We start from the raw sequence: 15,314 nt of genomic DNA on the forward strand, positions 1-15,314 counted from the left end.
ATACAAATTGTGAAATTTTTTGTTCTAGTTTTGTGAAAAATGCCAGTGGTAGTTTGATAGGGATTGCATTGAATCTGTGGATTGCTTTGGGTAGTAGAGTCATTTTCACAGTGTTGATTCTTCCAATCCAAGAACATGGTATATCTCTCCATCTATTTGTATCATCTTTAATTTCTTTCATCAGTGTCTTATAATTTTCTGCATACAGGTCTTTTGTCTCCTTAGGTAGGTTTATTCCTAGATATTTTATTCTTTTCGTTGTAATGGTAAATGGGAGTGTTTTCTTAATTTCACTTTCAGATTTTTCATCATTAGTTTATAGAAATGCAAGAGATTTCTGTGCATTAATTTTGTATCCTGCTACTTTACCAAATTCATTGATAAGCTCTAGTAGTTTTCTGGTAGCATCTTTAGGATTCTCTATGTATAGTATCATGTCATCTGCAAACAGTGACAGCTTTACTTCTTCTTTTCCGATTTTGGATTCCTTTTATTTCTTTTTCTTCTCTGGTTGCTGTGGCTAACACTTCCAAAACTATGTTGAATAATAGCGGTAAGAGTGGGCAACCTTGTCTTGTTCCTGATCTTCGTGGAAATGGTTTCAGTTTTTCACCATTGAGAACGATGTTGGCTGTGGGTTTGTCATATATGGCCTTTATTATGTTGAGGAAAGTTCCCTCTATGCCTACTTTCTGCAGGGCTTTTATCATAAATGGATGTTGAATTTTGTCGAAAGCTTTCTCTGCATCTATTGAGATGATCATATGGTTTTTCTCCTTCAATTTGTTAATATGGTGTATCACATTGAGTGAGTTGCATACATTGAAGAATCCTTGCATTCCTGGGATAAACCCCACTTGATCATGGTGTATGATCCTTTTAATGTGCTGTTGGATTCTGTTTGCTAGTATTTTGTTGAGGATTTTTGCATCTATGTTCATCAGTGATATTGGCCTGTAGTTTTCTTTCTTTGTGACATCTTTGTCTGGTTTTGGTATCAGGGTGATGGTGGCCTCGTAGAATGAGTTGGGGAGTGTTCCTCCCTCTGCAATATTTTGGAAGAGTTTGAGAAGGATAGGTGTTAGCTCTTCCCTAAATGTTTGATAGAATTCGCCTGTGAAGCCATCTGGTCCTGGGCTTTTGTTCGTTGGAAGGTTTTTAATCACAGTTTCAATTTCAGTGCTTGTGATTGGTCTGTTCATATTTTCTATTTCTTCCTGGTTCAGTCTCGGCAGTTTGTGCATTTCTAAGAATCTGTCCATTTCTTCCAGGTTGTCCATTTTATTGGCATAGAGTTGCTTGTAGTAATCTCTCATGATCTTTTGTATTTCTGCAGTGTCAGTGGTTACTTCTCCTTTTTCATTTCTAATTCTATTGATTTGAGTCTTCTCCCTTTTTTTCTTGATGAGTCTGGCTAATGGTTTATCAATTTTGTTTATCTTCTCAAAGAACCAGCTTTTAGTTTTATTGATCTTTGCTATTGTCTCCTTCATTTCTTTTTCATTTATTTCTGATCTGATCTTTATGATTTCTTTCCTTCTGCTAGCTTTGGAGGTTTTTTGCTCTTCTTTCTCTAATTGCTTTAGGTGCAAGGTTAGGTTGTTTATTCGAGATGTTTCCTGTTTCTTGAGGTAGGCTTGTATTGCTATAAACTTCCCTCTTAGAACTGCTTTTGCTGCATCCCATAGGTTTTGGGTCATTGTGTCTCCATTGTCATTTGTTTCTAGGTATTTTTTGATTTCCCCTTTTATTTCTTCAGTGATCACTTCGTTATTAAGTAGTGTATTGTGTAGCCTCCATGTGTTTGTATTTTTTACAGATCTCTTCCTGTAATTGATATCTAGTCTCATAGCGTTGTGGTTGGAAAAGATACTTGATATGATTTCAATTTTCTTAAGTTTACCAAGGCTTGATTTGTGACCCAAGATATGATCTATCCTGGAGAATGTTCCATGAGCACTTGAGAAAAATGTGTATTCTGTTGCTTCTGGGTGGAATGTCCTATAAATATCCATTAAGTCCATCTTGTTTAATGTATCATTTAAAGCTTGTGTTTCCTTATTTATTTTCATTTTGGATGATCTGTCCATTGGTGAAAGTGGGGTGTTAAAGTCCCCTACTATGATTGTGTTACTGTTGATTTCCCCTTTTATGGCTGTTAGCATTTGCCTCATGTATTGAGGTGCTCCTATGTTGGGTGCATAGATATTTACAATTGTTATATCTTCTTCTTGAATCAATCCCTTGATCATTATATAGTGTCCGTCTTTGTCTCTTGTAATAGTCTTTATTTTAAAGTCTATTTTGTCTGATATGAGAATTGCTACTCCAGCTTTCTTTTGATTTCCATTTGCATGGAATATCTTTTTCCATCCCCTCACTTTCAGTCTGTATGTGTCCCTAGGTCTGAAGTGGGTCTCTTGTAGACAGCATATATATGGGTCTTGTTTTTGTATCCATTCAGCCAGTCTGTGTCTTTTGGTGGGAGCATTTAATCCATTAACATTTAAGGTAATTAGCGATATGTATGTTCCTTTTCCCATTTTCTTAAATGTTTTGGGTTTGTTATTGTAGGTGTTTTCCTTCTCTTGTGTTTCCTGCCTAGAGAAGTTCCTTTGGCATTTGTTGTAAAGCTGGTTTGGTTGTGCTGAACTCTCTCGGCTTTTGCTTGTCTGTAAAGGTTTTAATTTCTCCATCAAATCTGAATGAGGTCCTTGTTGGGTAGAGTAATCTTGGTTGTAGGTTTTTCTCCTTCATCACTTTAAATATGTCCTGCCACTCCCTTGTGGCTTGCAGAGTTTCTGCTGAAAGATCAGCTGTTAACCTTATGGGGATTCCCTTGTGTGTTATTTGATGGTAGTCTTTAAAGAGGAATTTTTAAAAGTATTTTGAACCATGTCAGCATCATTATGTGAATATAACCTTCTAAGATAACTAATGGGTAGGGCAAAATTTATCTGAATGTTTAAATGTTAATGTTTTTATAAATATAAAAGTATAGGAATTCACAGTTTAAACCCTCATTAACAGTATTATTTTTGTTGATATCATTGTTTTATTACTTTTTTCTTTCATTTGTGAGGTTTTACTAATATAATTCTGCATAATCTTTTGCATTTGTCATTTTCCTTTCATTGCTTTCAGACCGCAGCATATATTCCAGCTCATTCCGTGATGATTTGTTATCAATACTGGGGAGCTGACTGCTTCTTTTGGATATTCCTTTGTTGTTGATGCACCAATTCCCTGTGGAGGATTCCACTTATTGCCTTTTGTTTCGTCATCCTCTGCTTACCAACCAAACCTAACTATTAATAGTGATTTTTTTTTTTCTGCTTCTGCCCCTGCATTCACATTCATAGTTCTTACTTTCCAAATTTATACCAGTTTTCCCTGAATACTTTTATTCCTATGGGGTACTTAACACCTCCCAAGAAAAATAGTCATATGGTAATGGTTTATTATTTTTTCAAGTAATAAAACTGAATTTAAACAAACCATAAAGAACAAAGTAGTCATCTAAGCCTTCTTGTTTTAAAATAAACAGATAAGGAATTTAGAGAAAATTCTTTCTCTTTGGCCTATTTTAAATTAACCTTAACTTATTTTTGGCTTGAGCTGCCTCTAATTCATTCATTGTCTAAACATTTATTGATCACTTTTTACTCATTTGTTAATCATGTATTGCTTGTATCTTTTTTTGCCAGGCACTGTGTTAGACACTGAGGGAAGAAGTTGCATAGGACATGATCTTTGCCTTCCATTATCTTATATTATTTGTCTAGTGTTGGAAAAAGATAAACAAAATAACAGTTACATAACAAGGTGAGAAATGCTATAATAAAGATATGCCCAGGATTGTATGGGAAAAGAAGGGAGCATCTTTATTAAACTGAAAAATTAGGGAATGCTTTCTAGAAGAGGGGACAGTTGAGCTGAGATTTGCAGGATGATTAGTAATTAGCTAAATGTATAATTGCAGGGGGAGAACCCACCACTCCCACCCCAGGAAGGGTATATGAAGGCACAGAACTGTGAAGGCACATCAGGGAGATGTGCAGGAGACAAAGTATGGGTGGAATAAAGAGGAGGGTTAGATCTAGGGGCCAGGTAATGAAGAGCCTTGAAAGTTGTACTTTCCCTTAAAGCTATGGGAATTGTTGCTACATTCATTTGTTCATTTCTATTCTGTACTAAATCCTCAGCTAGTTGTTAAGGATTTGGAGAGCATAGCCTGCTTTTAGGGAATTTGTAATTTAATGAGAGATACTGATAATTAAGCAGAAAGAAATGATCTTTATTTAAGCAACTTGGTAACTTTTCAATTAAGAACAAATGGTTGTCAATGTAATTTTCTCCTGGAGATGTTTAAGAACTTCAACGTTTATGAACTGTGAAGACTTTCTATACGATGAAAACTAGGGCATAACTTTTTAAAATTTTTATGGGTAATATGTAATTTTTTGTGAGGAATAGTAAAAGTAGCACATCCGGAATTCAGAATGTCTGCACATAAAATATGATGCTACCATGTAGTAGGTGTATGACCGTATGTAAGTCTTTTAATGTTTATTTACGCACCACCTACTATGAACTAGGGATACAAAGTTAAATAAGATTTGGTTCTTACCACTAAAGACATGATAAATTAGTGGGAGTAAATAACCACTAGTTGGTATATGTTTGTTACAGTAGAATAGCAGTAAGAATAGCTGTCACTTACTGAGCACCCGTGCCAGAGATTACCCTAAAGCGTTTTCTGTGTAGTACCTCATTCGGTGAATTACACTTCACCACCACTCTGGCCTAGGTTCTGATAGTTACTCTCTTCTTGCACTTGAGGAATCTGATGCACAAGGATGGTGACTGACCTGCTAAAGTTACGCAGCTGGTAAATGGTGCAGCTAGGATTTGAATCCAGGCAATTAGTTGCAAAGCCTCTGTAACCACTATACTATACTGTCTCTCGTAATGAATATTTTATGCCAGACTCTTAAAGTACCATGGTAGGATAAAACAACAAATTCTGCCTGGAGGTTTGGGAAAGACTTCTCTGAGAACGCGGACTGAGAGCTTAGCTGCTAGGAAAAGTGGAAGGGGGCCTTCCTTGGCAGAGAGAACACCATACACAAACACACAGAGGGCTAAAGAAACCAACAAGGCTGGGAGATACTTTCAGTGGAGCAGAATTTAGAGTAAGGCAGGTGGCTTAGTGAGAGAGGAGGCTAGAAATATAAATGGGGCCAGAGTGTCTAAGAATTTAGATATTAAATTAAGGTGCTTCAGTTTATTCTTAGGCAATAGGGAATCAGCAGAGGTTTTAAATCAGAGAAGTGGTATATCTGCTTTGTTTTTCAGAAGAAAACTGAGGAGCTGTAGGGAAGATACACTCAAGACAGGGGCACCGGTCATATGGTAGTGAGACTGAGACTAATTTTATCCATCGTTTCAAAGAACCAGGCTTTGGGTTTTTTGATTTTCTCTGTTTTTCTTGTTTTCAATTTCATTGATTCGTTGCCCTCATTTATTTCTTTTCTTTTGCTTCCTTTAAGCTTAAATTGCTCATATTTTTCTAGTTTCCTAAGGTGGAAGGTTAGGCTATTTTTTATATCTTTTGTAATATATGTTTTTAGTGCTACAAATTTTCCTCTGAGAACATCTTTCACTGCATTTTATGCATTTTGATAAGTTATATTTTCATTCGGTTTAAAATGTTTAAAAATTTCTTTTGATACTTCTTTGGCTCATGTTATTTAGATGCATGTTGTTTAATTTCCAAATATTTGGGGGTTTTGCAGCTGTCTTTTGCTACTGATTTTCTGTTTAATTCCACTGTAATCTGATAGCATATTTGGTATGATTTCTATTCTTTTGAATTTGTTAAGGTGTGTTTACAGCCCAGTATGTGATCTTTTTTTTTTTTTTAATTTATTTTTGGCTGCGTTGGGTCTTCATTGCTGTGCTCAGGCTTTCTCTAGTTGCAGCGAGCGGGGGCTACTCTTCGTTGCGGTGCACAGGCTTCTCATTGTGGTGGCTTCTCTTGTCGCGGAGCATGGGCTTTAGGCATGCGGGCTTTAGGCATGCGGGCTTCAGTAGTTGTAGCTCGTGGGCTCTAGGGCGCAGGCTCAGTAGTTGTGGCGCACGGGCTTAGTTGCTCCATTGCACGTGGGATCTTCCCGGACCAGGGATGGAACCCGTGTACCCTGCATTGGCAGGCGGATTCTTAACCACTGTGCCACCAGGGAAGTCCCTGTGATCTGTCTTGGTGAATGTTCCATGTGAGTTTGAGAAGAATGTGAGTTCTGCTGTTGTTGGATGGAGTGTTCTGAAAATATCAACTATAGTTCTAGTTGGTTGATAGTACTGTTCAGTAAACTGTATTGATTTCCTGCACACTTGATCTATCAATTATTGTATGAGGGCTGTTGAAGTCTCCAACTCCAAAGTGGATTTGTTTTTTTCTTCCTTCAGTTCTATCAGTGCTTGCCGCATGTGGGATTTTCATGTTAGGCTTATACATGTTAAGGATTGTTAAGTCTTCTTAGAGAATTGACCCTTTTGTCAGTATGTAATACCTCTAACTATCCCTGATAGTTTTCCTTGTTGTAAAGACTGTTGTCTAAAGTTAATATAGTTACTTCAGCTTTCTTTCTTTCTTTTTTTTTTATGAATTAAAAAGTTTATTAGCCATAGGAAAAAAATGATTCCTTAAAATCGGTTTTCATTAAGTTCCCTGTAAAACAGTAAGCTTACAGAAAATTTCTTTCTCATGAACAGAAAATCACTATGCTTTTGGTCCAAGATATGTTGGGTTTTTTTCCTTTCTTCTTCACATGACAGACAGATGGATGTAGCCGAATCTATGAACAAGTATACTTGCCCCAAATGTGCAACATAAATACAGAAGCGATGAACAGAAGACTCATAACCAATACTGGAACAGGGCCAACTTTGAGCCCCGGTGAATCTTCTGTGTAGAATCGCCACATCCCCCCAGTGCCTGCTGAGGTCGTGCGGCCTGCGCTCCTCGTTCCGCAGCTGGCATTTTTCCTCTGCCAGACTGTGGATCCCGCCGCCCGGGCGGCCACTGCTTTGCTGGGAGAGCACCCTGAGGAGCCCACGTTAGTGCCACTGGGGGTCGGACCAGGCATGCTGAAGACAGGAAGGTGGCAGGAAGCTCTCAGCTTTCTTTCGACTGGAGTTAGCGTGGTTTACCTTTCTCCATCTCTTTACTTTCAGTCTATCTGATTATTTGTACTTAAAGCGGCTTTCTTATAGACACCATATAGTTGAGATGTGTTTTTTAATTCACTCTGACCGTCTGTCTTTTAATTGGTGCATTTAGTCCAGTCACATTTAAAGTGAGTTTTGATATAGTTGGATTAATATCTGTCTTGTTTAAAACTTTCGTATTTGTTGCATTTGTTATTTGGTTCCCCCTACTCCCCTTCTGTCTTCTCTGGTTTTAACTGAGCATTTTACATGTTTTCCTTTTATCTCCTCTCTCTGTGTATCAATTAAACTTTTTAAAAAAAATTTTAGTGGTTGCCCTAGAGTGAACATTTTTTTTTACTAATATTCATCTACCTTCAAATAACACTTTATTACTGAGGTATAGTATGGGTATCTTATAAAAGTATTCCCAGTTCCTTATGACATTGCTGTTATTCATCTTACTAATTCAGAAACTTTAGGCACCCAATGCATTATCACTGTTATTACTTTAAAAACAGTCTTTAGATCAGTTAAGGATAATAAAACAATTTTATTTCACCTTCATTTATTCCTTCTCTGATACCCTTCTCTTTATTATGTAAATAGAGACATACCTGGAGATATTCCAGACCACCTCAATAAAGCAAGTCCCACCAATTTTTTGGTTCCCCAATGGATATAATAGTTATGTTTACACTATACTGTAGTCTATTGAGTGTGCAATAACATTATGTCTAAAAAAGTATACATACCTTAATTTAAAAATACTTTATTCCTAAAAGACCATCATCTGACCACACAGGGTTGCCACAAACCTTCAGTTGGTAAAAACAAAACAAAACAAAACAAACAAAGAAAAAACAAACCTCAGTTTGTGAAGCGTAATAAAACATAGTACGCCTGTACAATTTTCTGACCTATATCATTTTTTTCTCCCAAAACAACTATTAATATTTCTGGTATGGCATGTCACCTCACAGTACTTTCACATTTTTTGAGTGTCTGAGAAATTGTTTATTCTTTCTTCACCTTCTTTTTTTTTTTAAGATTTATGTATTATTTATTTATTTATTTTAGGCTGCATCAAGTCTTAGTTGTGGCACGTGGGATCTTTGTTGAGGCATGCGGGATCTTTTGTTGCGGCACACAGCCTTCTCTCTAGTTGTGGCACGCAGGGTCCAGGGCACATGGGCTCACTAGTTGAGGTGCGTGAGCTCAGTCGTTGTGGCGTGTGGGCTGAGGTTGCCCCGTGGCATGTGGGATCCCAGTTCCCCGACAAGGGATCGAACCCCTGTCCCCTGCATTGTAAGGCAGATTTTTTTTACCCCTGGACCACCAGGGAAGTCCCTCTTCCTTCACTTTTGAAGGATAATTTCATTGGATATAGAATTCTAGGCTGGCAGGTTTTTCTTCCAACACTTTAAATATTCAATATTTCCTTTCATTCTCTTCTTGCTTGAACGTTTTGGATGAGAAACCCACTATAATATTCGTCCTTGTCCTTTTATAGGTAAGGTTTTCCTCCTCCTCCCACCCCCTCACCCCACTCCCTTTCAAGAGTCTCTCCTTATCTTTGACCTTCTATAGTTTGAATATGATATGCCTAAATATAGTCTTTTAGGTATTTAATCTTGATATTCTCTGAGCTTTCTGTACCTGTGGTTTGGTGTCTGTCATTAATTTTGCAAAGTACTTAGACTTTATTACTTCAAATATGCCACTCCTCCCTTTTCTCTTCTCCTTCTGGAAGCTTCTACTGATTTATCTTCAGGCTCACTGATTCTTTCCTTGGCCATATCCAGTCTACTACTGAGCTCATCAAAGCATTCTTCATAATTGTTACAGTGCTACAGTGTTGATTTCTTGCATTTCCTTTTGATTCTTTCTTAGAGCACAGTTGGTGGTTGTAAAGTGTAGAAGAGGGGAACTGTGATTAAATCTCATTGTTTTAGTGGGCCTGTAACTCTTGGGCTGTGAGCTTCACAAGTATTTCCCCAGGGTTATTTCTTCCCTCAGCTCCCTTAGGCAAGACTGGAAGGTTGGTGGAGGAGGGCGGGGAGGAAGAAGTGGGGTGAGAGAGATGCCCTTCCCTCAGGTGAGACAAGGCTAAGATAGTCTTTTACCCTGGAAAGTCGGCCTTTGTTAGAGAGTATCCTCTGGGAACATTTCAAAGTGATTGTGCTTCCCTTCCCTCTTGCCAGAGCCTGGAGGAGTGGGTCTTTCCCACATCTCTGTGAGAAAGAATCTGGTGGGGTTCCTAGAAGTGCAACCCAGGAAAGTTGTGGTGAGAGCCTGAAGACTGTGGCCCCCAGGAGTTTCTCCCTCTCATGCTAGCCCACTGTTAACCTCTAGCAGTTCTTCATACTCATCATTTAAGTGTTCCCACCAGTTATGGCTCCAGGGGTTTCTGTTCTAGATAAGCATATTTCATGTGTGAATTTCTGGATTTGCTTGTCTCTCCAGATTTCAGGGATTAGTTTGCCCTGCAACCTCAGTTCTCTGAGGGTTCCAGGAAAATCCTTGGTTTCCAGTTTATTCAGCTGTTTCTTGTGTAAGTACAGGAGTGATGACTTCTAAGCTCCTTACATTTTGGTGCTGAAATCCTGATTTTTTAAAATTTAACTTCTTTTTTCCTCCTAACTTTTAAGAATTGTACTATTCCATAATACAGGTGTACCATGAGTTGCCTATTCATCTATTAAAGGACTAGGCTATTTCTGATTTTTTGTTATTATAAACAATTATAGCAACATATAATGCAGTAAACTGTCTTGTACTGTGAGTATTGCTCTAGGACAGCTTCCTGGAAGAGGTATCACTAGAAGAAAGAGTAGGTATGTTGATACTATGAGATAGCCCTAAAAAAGGCTGCTAATTCAACAAGGTGTGTACATTTCAGTTTTTTCTATTCTTACTATGTATACATTTTGTAAATCCTATCAATTTTTTGCCAAACTGAGCAAATAGTTGTATTTGTTTTTATTTGCATTTCTCTGATTATTAGAGATTTTTAAGTGCCTTTTTATATGTACGTTGTGTTGCATTTCATATGTATAGTATTTTTACGGGGGATTGTCTATTTCTATTCAATTCTTATTTTGTTATCGTGTTGTTGATTTTAAGAGTTCCATGGATAGTCTCGTTATTAATTCTTTGTTATAAGGTTGCTATTATTTTTGTTTTTTTTTGTTGCTTGTCTTTTAACTTTGTGGTATTTTTAGCTATAAATCTGTTTTTTTTTTCCTTTTAAGAAGAATTTACCCTAAATTATAAGTATTTCCTTTTATATTTGCTTCCAATGTTTTACTGTTTGTTTACATTTAGATCTTTAATCCGTTTGGAATTATTAGTTTTTATTTATGAAAATAATAATTTTAGAAAAATCAAAATTTATGTTGTAAGCAGTCTGCAGAATTGTAGAATTTTCTCCACAGTATCCAGCAACCCAAAATTAGAAATGGAGAAATTGTGTGGTTGAATTCATCCAGGCATGGGTACTAGTTGGAAATAGGTATAGGCAGGAGTACAGGAGAACTGAAGGTACAGTTGTTAATGTCTTGAAGAGATTGAACATCATCTGAGGAGTAGAATTGGGAAAAGTTAGGAGGAATAAGCGATTCCAGTGAAGACCACAGATTTAGGGAGTGGGAAAGGCAGGTGGATTGAAAGTTAAGATCTCAGAGTAAGATTTCAAAACTTGCAATTTCAGAAATAGAGAAATTCCTAGTGCTGATAGGTCTAGGATATGGCCCTGAAAGTTCTAGGCCTACTTATATGCACTTCACTCCTGAGGTTAGTCTCCCTGCTCTGTGCCATCCATCCACTGAGGATACTGATACATTCACAGAGCTGAATGACTTGAACTAGAGGTTAGTGGAGATACAGGTATAATGCAAAATGTGTCAGTAGTACGCAGTCACAGCTTACAGAAGCATCGTGCTACAAAAATTCTTTTACAGGTCTTTCATACAAAATTTTGAACACATTTTCTTATAAAGATACACTTTCAGAGAATGCTGGAGAATCTCTGGTCAGCCTACAAAAGTTTATCCCGTAATATAATTTAATTGTACTATTTTTAATCATATCAAATAACTGTCATGTAACTATTGGGGTAAATGTGCCTTTGGGACTCCCAAAACAGCAGCAAGGGCCCTAGAAGGAGGGGTTTGAGAAAGCTGTCAGGGAGATGTCAGTAGTGGCTACTCATGATTGGAAATCATATCTAAATGAAGTGTCCTTAAATGGAGGCAAGTTGCTTTTGGATTTGGAATATCCTTTCATCTGTGAGGAGAGAAAATTAAGCACACTGAAAAAGATGTTTTGAGAAATTGTCCAGTTCAGTATATGTGTAGGATGATGAGTTCACCGATGGGGTCAGAAGGGTGAAGGATGTTGGGAATAGGTCTTAAGTATTTTGCCATAGAAATGAGATGGCTGATCTTGTCATATCTCATAGGTGGGGCTAAAATCTGATATGACTGTTCTTGAAAGGCAAAAACAATGTTTCAGCAGGTAGAAATTTTAAATTCTAATTCAGGACTGTGTTAGTAGTTCTTTTTCAATGTATGGGTTAGATTGCTGGGTTATATACACAGTTTTTTGGGAGCCTCTCAGAGTTCTGCCTTCATTCTTCAAAAGTGTAAGTTTTGCCTTTGCTCTTCACAATGTAAGAAAAAAAATAGGATCTTTTTCCCCAGAAAGTTTAAGAAAAAATTAAAAACCTGAGGAATTACTTATAATTCTTTGATGAAACTGTAAGATTTTCCCTCAGTCCTGTGAGCTATTTATTTCTTCTCTTGTGGAATTAAGGAGTTAACTTAGAAAAGCTATTTTAAGTTTTTAGCTGAGCTACTCAAAGGCCATTAGTTACTTGGCAAATATATTTTTACAAATTTAGGCTATTTACTTGTTCTATAATTTAAATAATGGCAGACTGTTTAAAGGACTTAAACAGTTTTTCAAGCATTTCCAGAGGATTTTTAAGCTTTAACACAAGAGATTAGAATAAGAAATACTGTCTGGGCTCATTGCAATAATTATCTCATTGCTATTTAAATAACCCCCTGTTGGCAGTACAAACACTTTTCTCTTGTGAAACAAAATAGAGTTTGCATTAGAAAACTAGTTCTTATGCACAATAATCTTTGTAAATATTTTGAAAATCCCTGATAACATTACCCCCAAAATAATCCTTCTATGATTTGTCCTCAGTATTATTAAATTTTGCCTATCTCTTCTGTATTGCTTTAGAAACCTCTTATCGAGCATCTAACTAAGAAATAAATTTTCCCTTAATTTTTTATTTATCATTTTGTAAGTCTCTAAAACATAGTACTGTAAGGGCCCACACTCTTTCCTTTGCCTTACTTGCTTAAATAACGAAAAATGTAAATGAAAAGAAATTAAATGTTTCATGATCAAGCTGAAGGAAGAAATTTAAAAATTGTTGAACATAATTAGTGTGTTTGGCACTTTATAGAAATGATGTTATTTTATGTATGCGTTACAAAAAGCCTATGAGGAAAGATTTTACGGGTGAGAAAAACCCAAGATTCAAGGGAATTAAGAGCCTTTCACCTGAAGTTACCTATCTTAAATGGACGTGTTGGTACAGATTTCACCAAGAAGTACCCATTCTTTTCTGCTCTTTCACTGCTGAAGGGTACTTTAAACATGATAGTTCTTGGTCTGAATTATACTTTAAGTTACAAACATTGAAGTGCAGACAAAACAATGAGTCAGCAATCTGATATGCTTAAGTGTTTCTTGGTAAATTAGGAGAAAAGGAGGAATCTGAATTTTTTTCCCCAGTACTGAGATTATCTGAGTAATCGAGAAATACCAGTAAACCCATTTAGCTGATTGATATATTGGGTTGGCCAAAAAGTTCGTTCAGGTTTTTCCATACCATCTTACGGAAAAACCCAAACGAACTTTTTGGTGAACCCAATATATCCCTTTGTATCTGACAAATATAAAATAACGGTGGTACGATAGCTTGATTTACATCTAGTGAATGTCTGTCTTTGTGTGATTATGTGTGTGTGTTTACTGATAATTGATTAGTGTATCTTCAGAAAAGTCAAACAGATTTCTTTTGCGTTCTAACTGCAACTTGATACTAAATAAATAAATATTCTAGAGTCACAGTTGCCAAAAATTTTGTAATTTAAAATAGGCACATGAATATAAGTAAGCAGGAAGGGCTGAACCAGGAGGTGGGAGTCCTGGATTCTCATTAAGTTCTTTTTCATTGTGAGATTTTGAGCAAATTGTTCTTGAGGCCTGACAAAAAGGTAGAATTAATCCCCTCCTCAGCCCCCTTGCTTAAGTTGGAATGAGGACCAAAGGAAATGGTCTGAAAGTGCTTTGACGCTCTATAAATAAAGATTGAGGCTTGGCTTTTTAATGACATAGACCTCTTTGAAAGCTGGAGATCTCTATAAAATGTTTTTTGAAGTGTTAGAGGATCATGAATCCTGTAAATCCTGTACACACGCTTTAGATTATGAACTGAAGCTATGGGTTAAGGAAAAAGAGCAGATCTATGTTTAATCTAAAGTGTTAGCTAATTTATGCAAGTTTTATAGTTAACTTCAAATTTTATTTTTGTCCTGGGGGTTTCCTGGGCAAAAAATACCAGCATATAGTAGGCTGTTTGAATGTATTTGTTGAAATGTTTATAATTTATACTTGAAGAACTTACACATTTTTCCGAGAATGAAATATGAAACAAGTTTGAACCGGACTGACTTTCACTTGTCATTCTGTAGTTCAGAGGGTCTCCTTGGCCCTGTGCCTGTGGTCTGAGCACTCTTCCCCACTACTGGACACCTTAGCAGTATTGAGTGCTCCTTGCACAGAGGTCCCTTGGCGCAGACCAGCCTTTGGCAGGGTGTTTTCCTGCTTCTCACCTGTGATGAGTCGCAGGTGGCCTCCTGTTGCAGTCAAGCTAGAATGCATAAACATGTGCCCGCAGGCAAACATGGAATCCACTCAAAATTCTCAAGGACAAGCATATTTAATATGCTAGTTCTTCTTAATTGTTTTAAAAAATCAATAGACAGATGTTTAGTAAATAAACCTCTAGCTTTGCAGTGGTCTCTCATTTCTTAAGAAATGCCATGCTGGCTTATGTGGCAAAATTAAAAATTAATTTTCAGATTATTCCTGCCTTTCTACAGATTAGAAAGCAAAATTGCCTTTTTCTCAAGTTCAGTATATCCATAGTGTCTGAACCAGCCTTCCTGGTTCCTTTTGTAAGATATCCTGTTTTTGTGTCTGAAATTAGCTAATTGCTGGCACAGTTCATGGTGGTTGAAAAGGGCTGATGATGCTTTCTGAAAGCTTAGTGTTATTGATTCTGGTGTATGTTCTAACCCAGTGATTGGTTTACTTATTTCTTAACCGCAGCTCTAGCCAGGGATACATACATTTTACATTGTGATTCAATACACATGAATACACCCTTACCTAAAATAAGTTTCATGAAATAATAATTGCCCTTACTACATGTATTCCAGTATCTTCTATTTCATTAAAAATATTTTTATTGAGGTATAGTTGATTTATAATATTATATTTTACTTCTTTTTTTTAATTGCTTGTCATGATCTATTAAATGAATTAACAGGACCTGCCAAAGGGTTTCAAACTATAGTTTGAAAAAAGTCTTAAGTTATATGACAATTTTCACTTTTTTTCTTATGATTTATAATATATTGGAGGGTATCATTTCATTTAATTTGCATGTTTCAAACTACAACTCTTCAGTGAGGACTATCCCAAGTGTAATCCTTCATCTACAAAAAAAGTTAAATAATTAAAAACAGAAAACTTTGTGGGGGTTTTTGTTTGTTTTTTTCAGTTGTTTGGATGTTTTGAAGTGAGGGTGAATTTTCTGTTCTTTTATTCTTTTTCCATATAGTCAACTATTAAACAACATATTAATTATAAGATTTATGATCCCTTTATTTGTTGAACTTATTATGACTAACTTGGAAATGTTTGTTGCTCATCCAGCAACAATTAATTTTTTACATTTAATGTTTTACATTTTATACAAATTGTGGCAAAGCCGGTGAGGAACACTGAGT

General features: G+C 36.5%; 1 protein-coding gene and 1 pseudogene across 6 annotated transcripts in view; one reads left to right on the forward strand and one right to left on the reverse strand.

Moving 5' to 3' along the window:
• Positions 1-15,314, forward strand: part of WDFY3 (WD repeat and FYVE domain containing 3) — a 272,029-nt gene that overhangs the window by 83,017 nt on the left and 173,698 nt on the right. The gene's annotated exons all lie outside the window — the stretch shown is intronic.
• On the reverse strand, positions 6,671-7,172 carry LOC137763653 (protein transport protein Sec61 subunit beta pseudogene; annotated as a pseudogene).

Source organism: Eschrichtius robustus, chromosome 4, assembly GCF_028021215.1.
Source record: "Eschrichtius robustus isolate mEscRob2 chromosome 4, mEscRob2.pri, whole genome shotgun sequence".
NCBI classification, from domain to species: Eukaryota; Metazoa; Chordata; class Mammalia; order Artiodactyla; family Eschrichtiidae; genus Eschrichtius; species Eschrichtius robustus.